The following is a 14,788-nucleotide window of genomic DNA, read 5'->3' on the forward strand; positions in this document are numbered from 1 at the left end:
TGACGTGGTGATGGCAATGACATCATGTCTGCTGCTTCCGAAGTCTCCAGGAACAGAGACAGAAGTTACCTGCCGGGGGATGGGGAAAGCTGAGTATTGGGCACTGTCTTTACTTGGTCCATTGATCTGTGGGGACTTATAATGTAATATCTAAGGGGGACAGGAGGGGACACGTTAATGTCTGAGGGGCCATTGGGAGGGATAGGTTAATGTATGATGTCACTGCAAGGGCATTATAGTGTATGGGGCCACCAAGGGGCATTATAGTATATGGGGCCACCAAGGGGCATTATAGTGTATAGGGCCACCGAGGGGCATTATATTGTATGGGGCCACCAAGGGGCATTATAGTGTATGGGGCCACCGAGGGGCATTATAGTGTACGGGGCCACCAGGGCATTATAGTGTACGGGGCCACCAGGGCATTATATTGTATGTGGCCACCAAGGGGCATTATAGTGTATGGAGCCACCAAGGGGCATTATAGTGTATGGAGCCACCAAGGGGCATTATAGTGTATGGGGCCACCAATGCGGGTCAGGTACGTCTAAGTGTTGGTGAAGGTTGGGCTAAAGCGGCCCTGCACACCGCAGTGTAGTGTACGGCACCTCATGTTTCTAGGACTCCCATTATACTCTGACCATTTGTTGGGGGTTGTAGTTTGGAAGGAGTTCTGCTCAGTAATGGACAATTGCGAGGGATTTGACCTCTCACAGATGTTGTGCCCTCTGTATTGTGTATAACCCCTCTATACATGGGCTGATCAATGTGGATACAAACTGTCTACAAGGAGTAATGGGGGAGGGGCAGTAAGTCTTCTGAATTGTATCCTAAGCCTGGGTGTAAATGTAGTCGGAGCAGTCGCCGCCTACTGGAGATGAATGACCTGTGACATGTTTGGTTTTAGGCATCTGACCCGGAATCATAATGCTCCACCATTGGACGACCATATCAGGACCAGAAGCCATCAGGAGGACAATATAGACCACTAGGACTACTGCACAGTGATGGCCAGAGAATGAGCTCCCTGTATATAGTGAGACCTCCCTGCTGTATACTCTATATACCACAGACAGCTTTGCTGGATTGACTGCAGTTCACATTTATGACACAAGATGTCGCGCTCACCGAATATTTATCTGTAGTCGCTCTATAGTCAGAGTATTATTGTTTGCACTTCCTGTACATTGTGCGGTAATATACTGTATATATATATAATGTATCCACCGTGTGATGATACGTCACTGACCACCCCCATGTTCCAGCACAGTCACTTCTATTATATTATATTATATTATATGTTATCTGTCGTCTCTCTATATATTCTCTGTTGTTGCATCCTCAAATCTTTTGAAGAACAGAAAGAGGGATACAATTAGCCCCTCCCACTTTTATGTTGACTCCGCCCATTCTCATTAATTTTCCGTGTGCCCCCACACAGTATAATCCTCCTACAGTCACCTGTAAATTATATGTCCCCCCCAGTTTCATGTCCCCCATCTCTGCCCCCAGATTCATGTCCCCTACATCTCTGCCCCCAGATTCATATCCTCTCCATCTCTGCCCCCAGATTCATGTCCCTTCATCTCTGCCCCCAGATTCATGTCCCCCCCATCTCTGCCCCCAGATTCATGTCCCTCCATCTCTGCCCCCAGATTCATGTCCCCTCCATCTCTGCCCCCATATTCATGTCCCCCCCATCTCTGCCCCCAGATTCATGTCCCTCCATCTCTGCCCCCAGATTCATGTCCCCTCCATCTCTGCCCCCATATTCATGTCCCTCCATCTCTGCCCCCAGATTCATGTCCCCTCCATCTCTGCCCCCAGATTCATGTCCCCTCCATCTCTGCCCCCAGATTCATGTCCTCTCCATCTCTGCCCCCAGATTCATGTCCCCCCATCTCTGCCCCCAGATTCATGTCCCCCCATCTCTGCCCCCAGATTCATGTCCCCTCCATCTCTGCCCCCAGATTCATGTCCTCTCCATCTCTGCCCTCATATTCATGTCCCCCCCATCTCTGCCCCCAGATTCATGTCCCTCCATCTCTGCCCCCAGATTCATGTCCCCTCCATCTCTGCCCCCATATTCATGTCCCCCCCATCTCTGCCCCCAGATTCATGTCCCTCCATCTCTGCCCCCAGATTCATGTCCCCTCCATCTCTGCCCCCAGATTCATGTCCCTCCATCTCTGCCCCCAGATTCATGTCCCCTCCATCTCTGCCCCCAGATTCATGTCCCTCCATCTCTGCCCCCAGATTCATGTCCCTCCATCTCTGCCCCCAGATTCATGTCCCCCCATCTCTGCCCCCAGATTCATGTCCCCCATCTCTGCCCCCAGTTTCATGTCCCCTCCATCTCTGCCCCCAGATTCATATCCTCTCCATCTCTGCCCTCATATTCATGTCCCCTACATCTCTGCCCCCAGATTCATGTCCCTCCATCTCTGCCCCCAGATTCATGTCCCTCCATCTCTGTCCCCAGATTCATGTCCCCACATCTCTGCCCCCAGATTCATATCCTCTCCATCTCTGCCCCCAGATTCATGTCCCTCCATCTCTGCCCCCAGATTCATGTCCTCTCCATCTCTGCCCCCAGATTCATGTCCCCTCCATCTCTGCCCCCAGGTTCATGTCCCCCCATCTCTGCCCCCAGATTCATGTCCACCCATCTCTGCCCCCAGATTCATGTCCCCTCCATCTCTGCCCCCAGATTCATGTCCCCTCCATCTCTGCCCCCATATTCATGTCCCCCCATCTCTGCCCCCAGATTCATGTCCCTCCATCTCTGCCCCCAGATTCATGTCCCCTCCATCTCTGCCCCCAGATTCATGTCCCCTCCATCTCTGCCTCCAGATTCATGTCCCCCCATCTCTGCCCCCAGATTCATGTCCCCCCATCTCTGCCCCCAGATTCATGTCCCCTACATCTCTGCCCCCAGATTCATGTCCCCTCCATCTCTGCCCCCAGATTCATGTCCCCCCATCTCTGCCCCCAGATTCATGTCCCTCCATCTCTGCCCCCAGATTCATGTCCCCTCCATCTCTGCCCCCAGATTCATGTCCCCTCCATCTCTGCCCCCAGAGTCATGTCCCCTCCATCTCTGCCCGCAGTTTCATGTCCCCTCCATCTCTGCCCCCAGATTCATGTCCCCTCCATCTCTGCCCCCAGAGTCATGTCCCTCCATCTCTGCCCCCAGAGTCATGTCCCCTCATCTCTGCCCACAGTTTCATGTCCCTCCATCTCTGCCCCCAGATTCATGTCCCCTCCATCTCTGCCCCCAGATTCATGTCCCCTCCATCTCTGCCCCCAGAGTCATGTCCCTCCATCTCTGCCCCCAGAGTCATGTCCCCTCATCTCTGCCCACAGTTTCATGTCCCTCCATCTCTGCCCCCAGATTCATGTCCCCTCCATCTCTGCCCCCAGATTCATGTTCCTCCATCTCTGCCCCAGATTCATGTCCCCTCCATCTCTGCCCCAGATTCATGTCCCCTCCATCTCTGCCCCCATATTCATGTCCCCTCCATCTCTGCCCCCAGATTCATGTCCCCTCCATCTCTGCCTCCAGAGTCATGTCCCCTCCATCTCTGCCCCCAGTTTCATGTCCCCCATCTCTGCCCCCAGATTCATGTCCCCTACATCTCTGCCCCCAGATTCATGTCCCTCCATCTCTGCCCCCAGATTCATGTCCCTCCATCTCTGCCCCCAGATTCATATCCTCTCCATCTCTGCCCCCAGATTCATGTCCCCCCCATCTCTGCCCCCAGATTCATGTCCCTCCATCTCTGCCCCCAGATTCATGTCCCCTCCATCTCTGCCCCCATATTCATGTCCCCCCCATCTCTGCCCCCAGATTCATGTCCCTCCATCTCTGCCCCCAGATTCATGTCCCCTCCATCTCTGCCCCCATATTCATGTCCCTCCATCTCTGCCCCCAGATTCATGTCCCCTCCATCTCTGCCCCAAGATTCATGTCCCCTCCATCTCTGCCCCCAGATTCATGTCCTCTCCATCTCTGCCCCCAGATTCATGTCCCCCCATCTCTGCCCCCAGATTCATGTCCCCCCATCTCTGCCCCCAGATTCATGTCCCCTCCATCTCTGCCCCCAGATTCATGTCCTCTCCATCTCTGCCCTCATATTCATGTCCCCCCCATCTCTGCCCCCAGATTCATGTCCCTCCATCTCTGCCCCCAGATTCATGTCCCCTCCATCTCTGCCCCCATATTCATGTCCCCCCCATCTCTGCCCCCAGATTCATGTCCCTCCATCTCTGCCCCCAGATTCATGTCCCCTCCATCTCTGCCCCCAGATTCATGTCCCCTCCATCTCTGCCCCCAGATTCATGTCCCCCCATCTCTGCCCCCAGATTCATGTCCCCTCCATCTCTGCCCCCAGTTTCATGTCCCCTCCATCTCTGCCCCCAGATTCATATCCTCTCCATCTCTGCCCTCATATTCATGTCCCCTACATCTCTGCCCCCAGATTCATGTCCCTCCATCTCTGCCCCCAGATTCATGTCCCTCCATCTCTGTCCCCAGATTCATGTCCCCACATCTCTGCCCCCAGATTCATATCCTCTCCATCTCTGCCCCCAGATTCATGTCCCTCCATCTCTGCCCCCAGATTCATGTCCTCTCCATCTCTGCCCCCAGATTCATGTCCCCTCCATCTCTGCCCCCAGGTTCATGTCCCCCCATCTCTGCCCCCAGATTCATGTCCACCCATCTCTGCCCCCAGATTCATGTCCCCTCCATCTCTGCCCCCAGATTCATGTCCCCTCCATCTCTGCCCCCATATTCATGTCCCCCCATCTCTGCCCCAGATTCATGTCCCTCCATCTCTGCCCCCAGATTCATGTCCCCTCCATCTCTGCCCCCAGATTCATGTCCCCTCCATCTCTGCCTCCAGATTCATGTCCCCCCATCTCTGCCCCCAGATTCATGTCCCCCCATCTCTGCCCCCAGATTCATGTCCCCTCCATCTCTGCCCCCAGATTCATGTCCCCTCCATCTCTGCCCCCAGATTCATGTCCCCCCATCTCTGCCCCCAGATTCATGTCCCTCCATCTCTGCCCCCAGATTCATGTCCCCTCCATCTCTGCCCCCAGATTCATGTCCCCTCCATCTCTGCCCCCAGAGTCATGTCCCCTCCATCTCTGCCCGCAGTTTCATGTCCCCTCATCTCTGCCCACAGTTTCATGTCCCTCCATCTCTGCCCCCAGATTCATGTCCCCACCATCTCTGCCCCCAGATTCATGTTCCTCCATCTCTGCCCCGATTCATGTCCCCTCCATCTCTGCCCCCAGATTCATGTCCCCTCCAGCTCTGCCCGCAGTTTCATGTCCCCTCATCTCTGCCCACAGTTTCATGTCCCTCCATCTCTGCCCCCAGATTCATGTCCCCTCCATCTCTGCCCCCAGATTCATGTCCCCTCCATCTCTTCCCCCAGATTCATGTTCCTCCATCTCTGCCCCCAGATTCATGTCCCCCATCTCTGCCCCCAGTTGTGTGGCCCCCTTCATTATGCTTCCCTCAATGTTTAACACAAAAAAAACCGCTCTCTCTGCAGTTTCACTAACAGAGTTGTAGGTGCGATGTGAAAGCTTCTGCTTTAATCGGCTATATATCCGGAGGATGCCGATGAGTTAAAACCGAGACATACCTCCCGCCAACTGGGACCGCGGGACAGGCACCGAATCCGTGAATGTCCTGCGGAATCCGGGACGCTTGGGAGGTAAGGTTGTTGTTGCACTTCCATACATCCCAAACGTCCCGGATCATTGAGACACTGCACACACACTTTATGAAGATCCCACAATTTGTCCTGTCCTCTAAGTTTCGTGTCAAATCACACAATATAACGTTGTCTTACATAGTCTGTAATGCTCCTTATGCATTCTTTAATAACACTATATTCGCCACTTATGCACCAAAGTCATCTGGCAAATTATCACAACGTCTCGAATTCGAAGCCATGTTTCACAAAACGCACAGAGAAAAGCAATCGTTAAAATTGCTTCTGTGGTGAAGTTTCCAAGAGCGATCCTGCGAGATCAGAGAACCAAGATAAGGACCAGAGATGAGAATTCGCACGACATGCGACTATTGCTAGAGAGAAATTGCGACGGGGAGTTGTCACAGAGAGGTCGGACAGGGAGGGAAGAAATTCAATGCCAAAAACTATTTGCACTATTGGGGTGAAAGTAGCACTTGGCCTTGCTGCATTTCTGGATTGTGCCCGCTGCCACTTAAGACATTGACCCAATGGACCATGAGAGCCATGTATTGTCCTTGTCCATTATTGTGCAATATCCTCCAGTGACTGAGGTGAGACAGCTAAATCATTGAATAACTTCATCTTCATTCTCTAGAAGAACAAAAACCCTGCGGCTACCGGCAGTGCCACCAAAACCAAAGGCAGTGTTGCTGTTACCACCAACATTCTTTATGTTAATAGTAGTACTTGCACTAACGTTTCTTCCTCTTCCTCCTCCTCCTCCTTTTATCTATTACCTGCCCTGTTTTTTTCCAGTCATGAACACGGACAGAGATTAATTAGTAACCAAAAAAATAAATCAATTGCAGAGTTTCCTTTTCACATCAGAGGAGGATACACTGATATCAGCACTGCTACTATACAGTGTGTAACGTGTGTATATATACAATTATATACTGCTCACAATAATAACAAGGCTCCATCACACTGTGACCAGGAAATACATGAAACTACCAGAGGCTAGACTGTATATTGGGGGAACAAGAATCCACTTGTATATCACGGAATGATTTTTTTTTCCCAAAGATTCCCTCACACAGTCTCTGTCTCTTCTTTTTTGGGGGGAATCATTGTCTTCTCCAGTCAGTCCTCATGTGGCAGGTTCTGCTCGGTCTTAGCGAGACGCCAGGTGCTGGCAGATGGCGGTTAGGAGACCCGGCGGTCTATGTCATCTGTTGTCTGCACCCACCAATTACACAAGCTGGTTTCCTGAGAAGTTCCTGAGCCATAAACCCGTGTGAGATACAAAACATCTAACGTGATTTTATATCTACCTGATATTTATAGATTTACAGAACTGACTGTCTCAGCCATGGAAATGTTCAGTTATTAATTCTGCAGAACTGAGAGACTTATCAGTCGTGTGGAAGAGAGGTTTTATGGGTTACGCAAATATTACCAAAGGGAAGGATTACCTATTCATTCCACCGTCAATGCTACAGTGCTGCTCTAGTCCATGACTCTGCACCTGTGCCGCTGCTCTAGTCCTCCCCATCACACCTGTGCTGCTGCTCTAGTCCTCCCCACCGCTCCCGTGCCGCTGCTCTAGTCCTCCCCACCGCTCCCCTAGTCCTCCCCACTGCTCCTGTGCTGCTGCTCTAGTCCTCCCCACCGCTCCCGTGCCGCTGCTCTAGTCCTCCCCACCGCTCCCGTGCCGCTGCTCTAGTCCTCCCCACCGCTCCCGTGCCGCTGCTCTAGTCCTCCCCACCGCTCCCCTGCCGCTGCTCTAGTCCTCCCCACTGCTCCCGTGCTGCTGTTCTAGTCCTCCCCACCGCTCCCCTGCCGCTGCTCTAGTCCTCCCCACCGCTCCCCTGCCGCTGCTCTAGTCCTCCCCACCGCTCCCCTAGTCCTCCCCACCGCTCCCATGCCGCTGCTCTAGTCCTCCCCACTGCTCCCGTGCCGCTGCTCTAGTCCTCCCCACTGCTCCCGTGCCGCTGCTCTAGTCCTCCCCACCGCTCCCCTGCCGCTGCTCTAGTCCCCCCCACTGCACCTCTGCCACTGCTTTAGTCCTCCCCACTGCTCCCCTGCCGCTGCTCTAGTCCTCCCCACCGCTCTTGTGCTACTGCTCTAGTCCCCCCCACTGCACCTCTGCCGCTGCTTTAGTCCTCCCCACCACTCCTGTGCTGCTGCTCTAGTCCTCCCCACCGCTCCCCTAGTCCTCCCCACTGCTCCTGTGCTGCTGCTCTAGTCCTCCCCACTGCTCCCGTGCCGCTGCTCTAGTCCTCCCCACCGCTCCCGTGCCGCTGCTCTAGTCCTCCCCACCGCTCCCGTGCCGCTGCTCTAGTCCTCCCCACCGCTCCCCTGCCGCTGCTCTAGTCCTCCCCACTGCTCCCGTGCCGCTGCTCTAGTCCTCCCCACCGCTCCTGTGCCTCTGCTCTAGTCCTCCCCACCGCTCCCCTGCCGCTGCTCTAGTCCTCCCCACCGCTCTTGTGCTGCTGCTCTAGTCCTCCCCACCGCTCCCCTGCCGCTGCTCTAGTCCTCCCCACTGCTCCCGTGCCGCTGCTCTAGTCCTCCCCACCGCTCTTGTGCTGCTGCTCTAGTCCTCCCCACCGCTCCCCTGCCGCTGCTCTAGTCCTCCCCACTGCTCCCGTGCCGCTGCTCTAGTCCTCCCCACCGCTCCCCTGCCGCTGCTCTAGTCCTCCCCACCGCTCTTGTGCTGCTGCTCTAGTCCCCCCCACTGCACCTCTGCCACTGCTTTAGTCCTCCCCACTGCTCCCCTGCCGCTGCTCTAGTCCTCCCCACCGCTCTTGTGCTGCTGCTCTAGTCCTCCCCACCGCTCTTGTGCTGCTGCTCTAGTCCCCCCCACTGCACCTCTGCCGCTGCTCTAGTCCTCCCCACCACTCCTGTGCTGCTGCTCTAGTCCTCCCCACCGCTCCCCTAGTCCTCCCCACTGCGCCTCTGCCGCTGCTCTAGTCCTCCCCACTGCTCCTGTTCCTCTGCTCTGGTCCTCCCCACTGCTGCTGTGCCACCACTCTAATCCTTCCCACCGCTCCCACCTCATGGCCTAATGTATAAGGGCCTTTATGTTGAGGTGCACAAGTGCCGAGTGAAATCAAAATACTTCTGTCCACACCTGTTATCAGCAGCTCATTACACAGTGCGATGTGCTGCAGACAATCAGAAGCTTTAAAGGGAGTTCGTAAGGAAACCAACAGATCCTCTGCCATCTCCTCCAGATAGGTTACTGTCACCAGAACCAGCATATCCCCCCAGCCCTGCAGATAGATAGGTTACTGTCACCAGAACCAGCATATCACCCCAGCCCTGCAGATAGATAGGTTACTGTCACCAGAACCAGCATATCACCCCAGCCCTGCAGATAGATAGGTTACTGTCACCAGAACCAGCATATCACCCCAGCCCTGCAGATAGATAGGTTACTGTCACCAGACCCAGCATATCACCCCAGCCCTGCAGATAGATAGGTTACTGTCACCAGACCCAGCATATCACCCCAGCCCTGCAGATAGATAGGTTACTGTCACCAGAACCAGTATATCACCCCAGCCCTGCAGATAGATAGGTTACTGTCACCAGAACCAGCATATCACCCCAGTCCTGCAGATAGATAGGTTACTGTCACCAGAACCAGCATATCACCCCAGTCCTGCAGATAGATAGGTTACTGTCACCAGAACCAGCATATTACCCCAGTCCTGCAGATAGATAGGTTACTGTCACCAGACCCAGCATATCACCCCAGCCCTGCAGATAGATAGGTTACTGTCACCAGAACCAGCATATCACCCCAGTCCTGCAGATAGATAGGTTACTGTCACCAGAACCAGCATATCACCCCAGTCCTGCAGATAGATAGGTTACTGTCACCAGACCCAGCATATCACCCCAGCCCTGCAGATAGATAGGTTACTGTCACCAGAACCAGCATATCACCCCAGCCCTGCAGATAGATAGGTTACTGTCACCAGACCCAGCATATCACCCCAGCCCTGCAGATAGAGAGGTTACTGTCACCAGAACCAGCATATCACCCCAGCCCTGCAGATAGATAGGTTACTGTCACCAGACCCAGCATATCACCCCAGTCCTGCAGATAGATAGGTTACTGTTACCAGACCCAGCATATCACTCCAGCCCTGCAGATACATAGGTTACTGTCACCAGGACCAGCATATCACCCCAGCCCTGCAGATAGATAGGTTACTGTCACCAGAACCAGCATATCACCCCAGCCCTGCAGATAGATAGGTTACTGTCACCAGACCCAGCATATCACCCCAGTCCTGCAGATAGATAGGTTACTGTCACCAGAACCAGCATATCACTCCAGTCCTGCAGATAGATAGGTTACTGTCACCAGAACCAGCATATCACCCCAGCCCTGCAGATAGATAGGTTACTGTCACCAGAACCAGCATATCACCCCAGTCCTGCAGATAGATAGGTTACTGTCACCAGAACCAGTATATCACCCCAACCCTGCACATAGATAGGTTACCGTCACCAGTACCAGCATATCACCCCAGCCCTGCACATAGATAGGTTACCGTCACCAGTACCAGCATATCACCCCAACCCTGCAGATAGATAGGTTACTGTCACCAGAACCAGCATATCACCTCAGCCCTGCAGATAGATAGGTTACTGTCACCAGAACCAGCATATCACCCCAGCCCTGCAGATAGATAGGTTACTGTCATCAGACCCAGCATATCACCCCAGCCGTGCAGATAGATAGGTTACTGTCACCAGAACCAGCATATCACCCCAGCCCTGCAGATAGATAGGTTACTGTCACCCCAGCCCTGCAGATAGATAGGTTACTGTCACCAGAACCAGCATATCACCCCAGCCCTGCAGATAGATAGGTTACTGTAACCAGAACCAGCATATCACCCCAGCCCTGCAGATAGATAGGTTACTGTCACCAGAACCAGTATATCACCCCAGCCCTGCAGATAGATAGGTTACTGTCACCAGTACCAGCATATCACCCCAGCCCTGCAGATAGATAGGTTACCGTCACCAGTACCAGCATATCACCCCAGCCCTGCACATAGATAGGTTACCGTCACCAGTACCAGCATATCACCCCAACCCTGCAGATAGATAGGTTACTGTCACCAGAACCAGCATATCACCTCAGCCCTGCAGATAGGTAGGTTACTGTCACCAGAACCAGCATATCACCCCAGCCCTGCAGATAGATAGGTTACTGTCATCAGACCCAGCATATCACCCCAGCCGTGCAGATAGATAGGTTACTGTCACCAGAACCAGCATATCACCCCAGCCCTGCAGATAGATAGGTTACTGTCACCCCAGCCCTGCAGATAGATAGGTTACTGTCACCAGAACCAGCATATCACCCCAGCCCTGCAGATAGATAGGTTACTGTAACCAGAACCAGCATATCACCCCAGCCCTGCAGATAGATAGGTTACTGTCACCAGAACCAGCATATCACCCCAGCCCTGCAGATAGATAGGTTACTGTCATCAGACCCAGCATATCACCCCAGCCGTGCAGATAGATAGGTTACTGTCACCAGAACCAGCATATCACCCCAGCCCTGCAGATAGATAGGTTACTGTCACCCCAGCCCTGCAGATAGATAGGTTACTGTCACCAGAACCAGCATATCACCCCAGCCCTGCAGATAGATAGGTTACTGTAACCAGAACCAGCATATCACCCCAGCCCTGCAGATAGATAGGTTACTGTCACCAGAACCAGTATATCACCCCAGCCCTGCAGATAGATAGGTTACCGTCACCAGAACCAGTATATCACCCCAGCCCTGCAGATAGATAGGTTGCTGTCACCAGAACCAGTATATCACCCCAGCCCTGCAGATAGATAGGTTACTGTCACCAGTACCAGCATATCACCCCAGTCCTGCAGTCAGTAATGCTTACTTAATTATTTTGTCATGTTTCCTTCAATTTTTTTGTTCCTTTTGGAACATTGTTTAAAATGACAATCTTACACGTTGGTGATATTGTTGCACTATAATAAATACATTTGTTTCACCTCCTGGACTTGTTCTATACATTTCTTCATTACTTCACCTTATGACATCCGTACGTCTACTCCGTTACTGCGCTCTTATTCTGTACACGTGGTTTGATCACAGTATCACAGATTGTTTATTGAATAAAAGTAAAACATGAAATCTACAATTAATCCTTTCTTTGGCGGCTGTAATAACACAACAGTAAAAATACTTTGCAATGAGAAGAAGAATCTAAGTCTGCATCACGTCATTCCATAACTGAATGTTACAGGACTCTGCACCCAGATAAGAGTCCTCCATGTGCCCTTATTAGAGATGAGCGAACACTATTTGGAACAGCCGTTCCGAATAGCACACTCCCATAGAAATGAATGGACGTAGCCAGCACTCGGGGGGTTAAGCAACCGGTGTGTGTGCCGGCCGCTTCCATTCATTTCTATGGGAGTGTGCTATTCGGAACGGATGTTCCAAATAGTGTTCGCTCATCTCTAGCCCTTACGTGTCGCTCGCCTCTCCTGTCTGCAGAAAGTGATTAAATGAGGCGCAGACTGGACGTACAACAAATATCCTTTACATGTTAGTCCAACCTCGAGGGTCCTCAAACCCACCCCCATCCCACTTGTAAAGGAGTCATAGAGGACACTTGTACACACGGACACTTCTCCATTTAGCAGCCAACTGGATGCAGCGTCCGGCAGACGTACTGAAGGGGTTAAGCTGATCCCTCTATGGCTGTATGTGGAGGAGCTGTATTTTCAGCGTCTCCCACTCGCACACCACCTCCTCACCTCGCCCTCTCTCTGTAGGTGTCCCCCAAGGATCCGTCCTAGGACCCCTCCTGTTCTCCATCTACACCCTCGGCCTGGGCCAACTCAAAAAATCTCATGGTTTCCAGTACCATTGCTATGCCGATGACACCCAAATCTACATCTCTGGACCAGACATGACCTCCCTGCTGGCCAGAGTTCCAGATTGTTTAGCGGCCGTAGCCTCCTTCCTCTCCTCCCGCTTTCTCAAACTCAACATGGAGAAAACAGAGTTCATCATCTTCAGCCCATCCTGTATGGCCCCTCCACCTGACCCATCTATCAAAGTTAATAGAACCCCACTTTCCCCTGTCCCACAGGCCCAATGTCTTGGGGTAACCCTGGACTCCGACCTATCCTTCAAACCACATATTCAAGCCCTCAACACCTCCTGCCGCCTCCAGCTCAAGAACATCCACCGAATCCGCTCCTTCCTCACCCCTGAAACTACTAAGATGCTCATCCAGGCCCTCATAATCTCCCGCTTAGACTACTGCAACACCCTTCTGCATGGACTCCCAGCAAACACCCTCACCCCCCTCCAGTACGCCTTAAACTGTGCTGCCCGCTTAATTCACCTCACCCCCCGATCTTCATCGGCTGCTCCCCTCTGCCAGTCCCTCCACTGGCTACTAGAGATGAGCGAACACTAAAATGTTCGAGGTTCGAAATTCGATTCAAACAGCCGCTCACTGTTCGAGTGTTCGAATGGGTTTCGAACCCCATTATAGTCTATGGGGAACATAAACTCGTTAAGGGGGAAACCCAAATTCGTGTCTGGAGGGTCACCAAGTCCACTATGACACCCCAGGAAATGATACCAACACCCTGGAATGACACTGGGACAGCAGGGGAAGCATGTCTGGGGGCATAAAAGTCACTTTATTTCATGGAAATCCCTGTCAGTTTGCGATTTTCGCAAGCTAACTTTTCCCCATAGAAATGCATTGGCCAGTGCTGATTGGCCAGAGTACGGAACTCGACCAATCAGCGCTGGCTCTGCTGGAGGAGGCGGAGTCTAAGATCGCTCCACACCAGTCTCCATTCAGGTCCGACCTTAGACTCCGCCTCCTCCCGCAGAGCCAGCGCTGATTGGCCGAAGGCTGGCCTATGCATTCCTATGCGAATGCAGAGACTTAGCAGTGCTGAGTCAGTTTTGCTCAACTACACATCTGATGCACACTCGGCACTGCTACATCAGATGTAGCAATCTGATGTAGCAGAGCCGAGGGTGCACTAGAACCCCTGTGCAAACTCAGTTCACGCTAATAGAATGCATTGGCCAGCGCTGATTGGCCAATGCATTCTATTAGCCCGATGAAGTAGAGCTGAATGTGTGTGCTAAGCACACACATTCAGCACTGCTTCATCACGCCAATACAATGCATTAGCCAGTGCTGATTGGCCAGAGTACGGAATTCGGCCAATCAGCGCTGGCTCTGCTGGAGGAGGCGGAGTCTAAGGTCGGACCTGAATGGAGACTGGTGTGGAGCGATCTTAGACTCCGCCTCCTCCAGCAGAGCCAGCGCTGATTGGCCGAATTCCGTACTCTGGCCAATCAGCGCTGGCCAATGCACTCTATTAGCTTGATGAAGCAGAGTGTGCACAAGGGTTCAAGCGCACCCTCGGCTCTGATGTAGCAGAGCCGAGGGTGCACAAGGGTTCAAGTGCACCCTCGGCTCTCCTACATCAGAGCCGAGGGTGCGCTTGAACCCTTGTGCAGCCTCAGCTCTGCTACATCAGAGCCGAGGGTGCGCTTGAACCCTTGTGCACACTCTGCTTCATCAAGCTAATAGAGTGCATTGGCCAGCGCTGATTGGCCAGAGTACGGAATTCGGCCAATCAGCGCTGGCCAATGCATCCCTATGGAAAAAAGTTTATCTCACAAAAATCATAATTACACACCCGATAGAGCCCCAAAAATCCCTGCCTGTACAGCTATCCCTGTCTCATAGTCACAAAGTTCACATTCTCATATGACCCGGATTTGAAATCCACTATTCGTCTAAAATGGAGGTCACCTGATTTCGGCAGCCAATGACTTTTTCCAATTTTTTTCAATGCCCCCGGTGTCGTAGTTCCTGTCCCACCTCCCCTGCGCTGTTATTGGTGCAAAAAAGGCGCCAGGGAAGGTGGGAGGGGAATCGAATTTTGGCGCACTTTACCACGCGGTGTTCGATTCGATTCGAACATGGCGAACACCCTGATATCCGATCGAACATGTGTTCGAT

This window comes from Leptodactylus fuscus, chromosome 1 (genome assembly GCF_031893055.1).
Source record: "Leptodactylus fuscus isolate aLepFus1 chromosome 1, aLepFus1.hap2, whole genome shotgun sequence".
NCBI lineage: Eukaryota > Metazoa > Chordata > Amphibia > Anura > Leptodactylidae > Leptodactylus > Leptodactylus fuscus.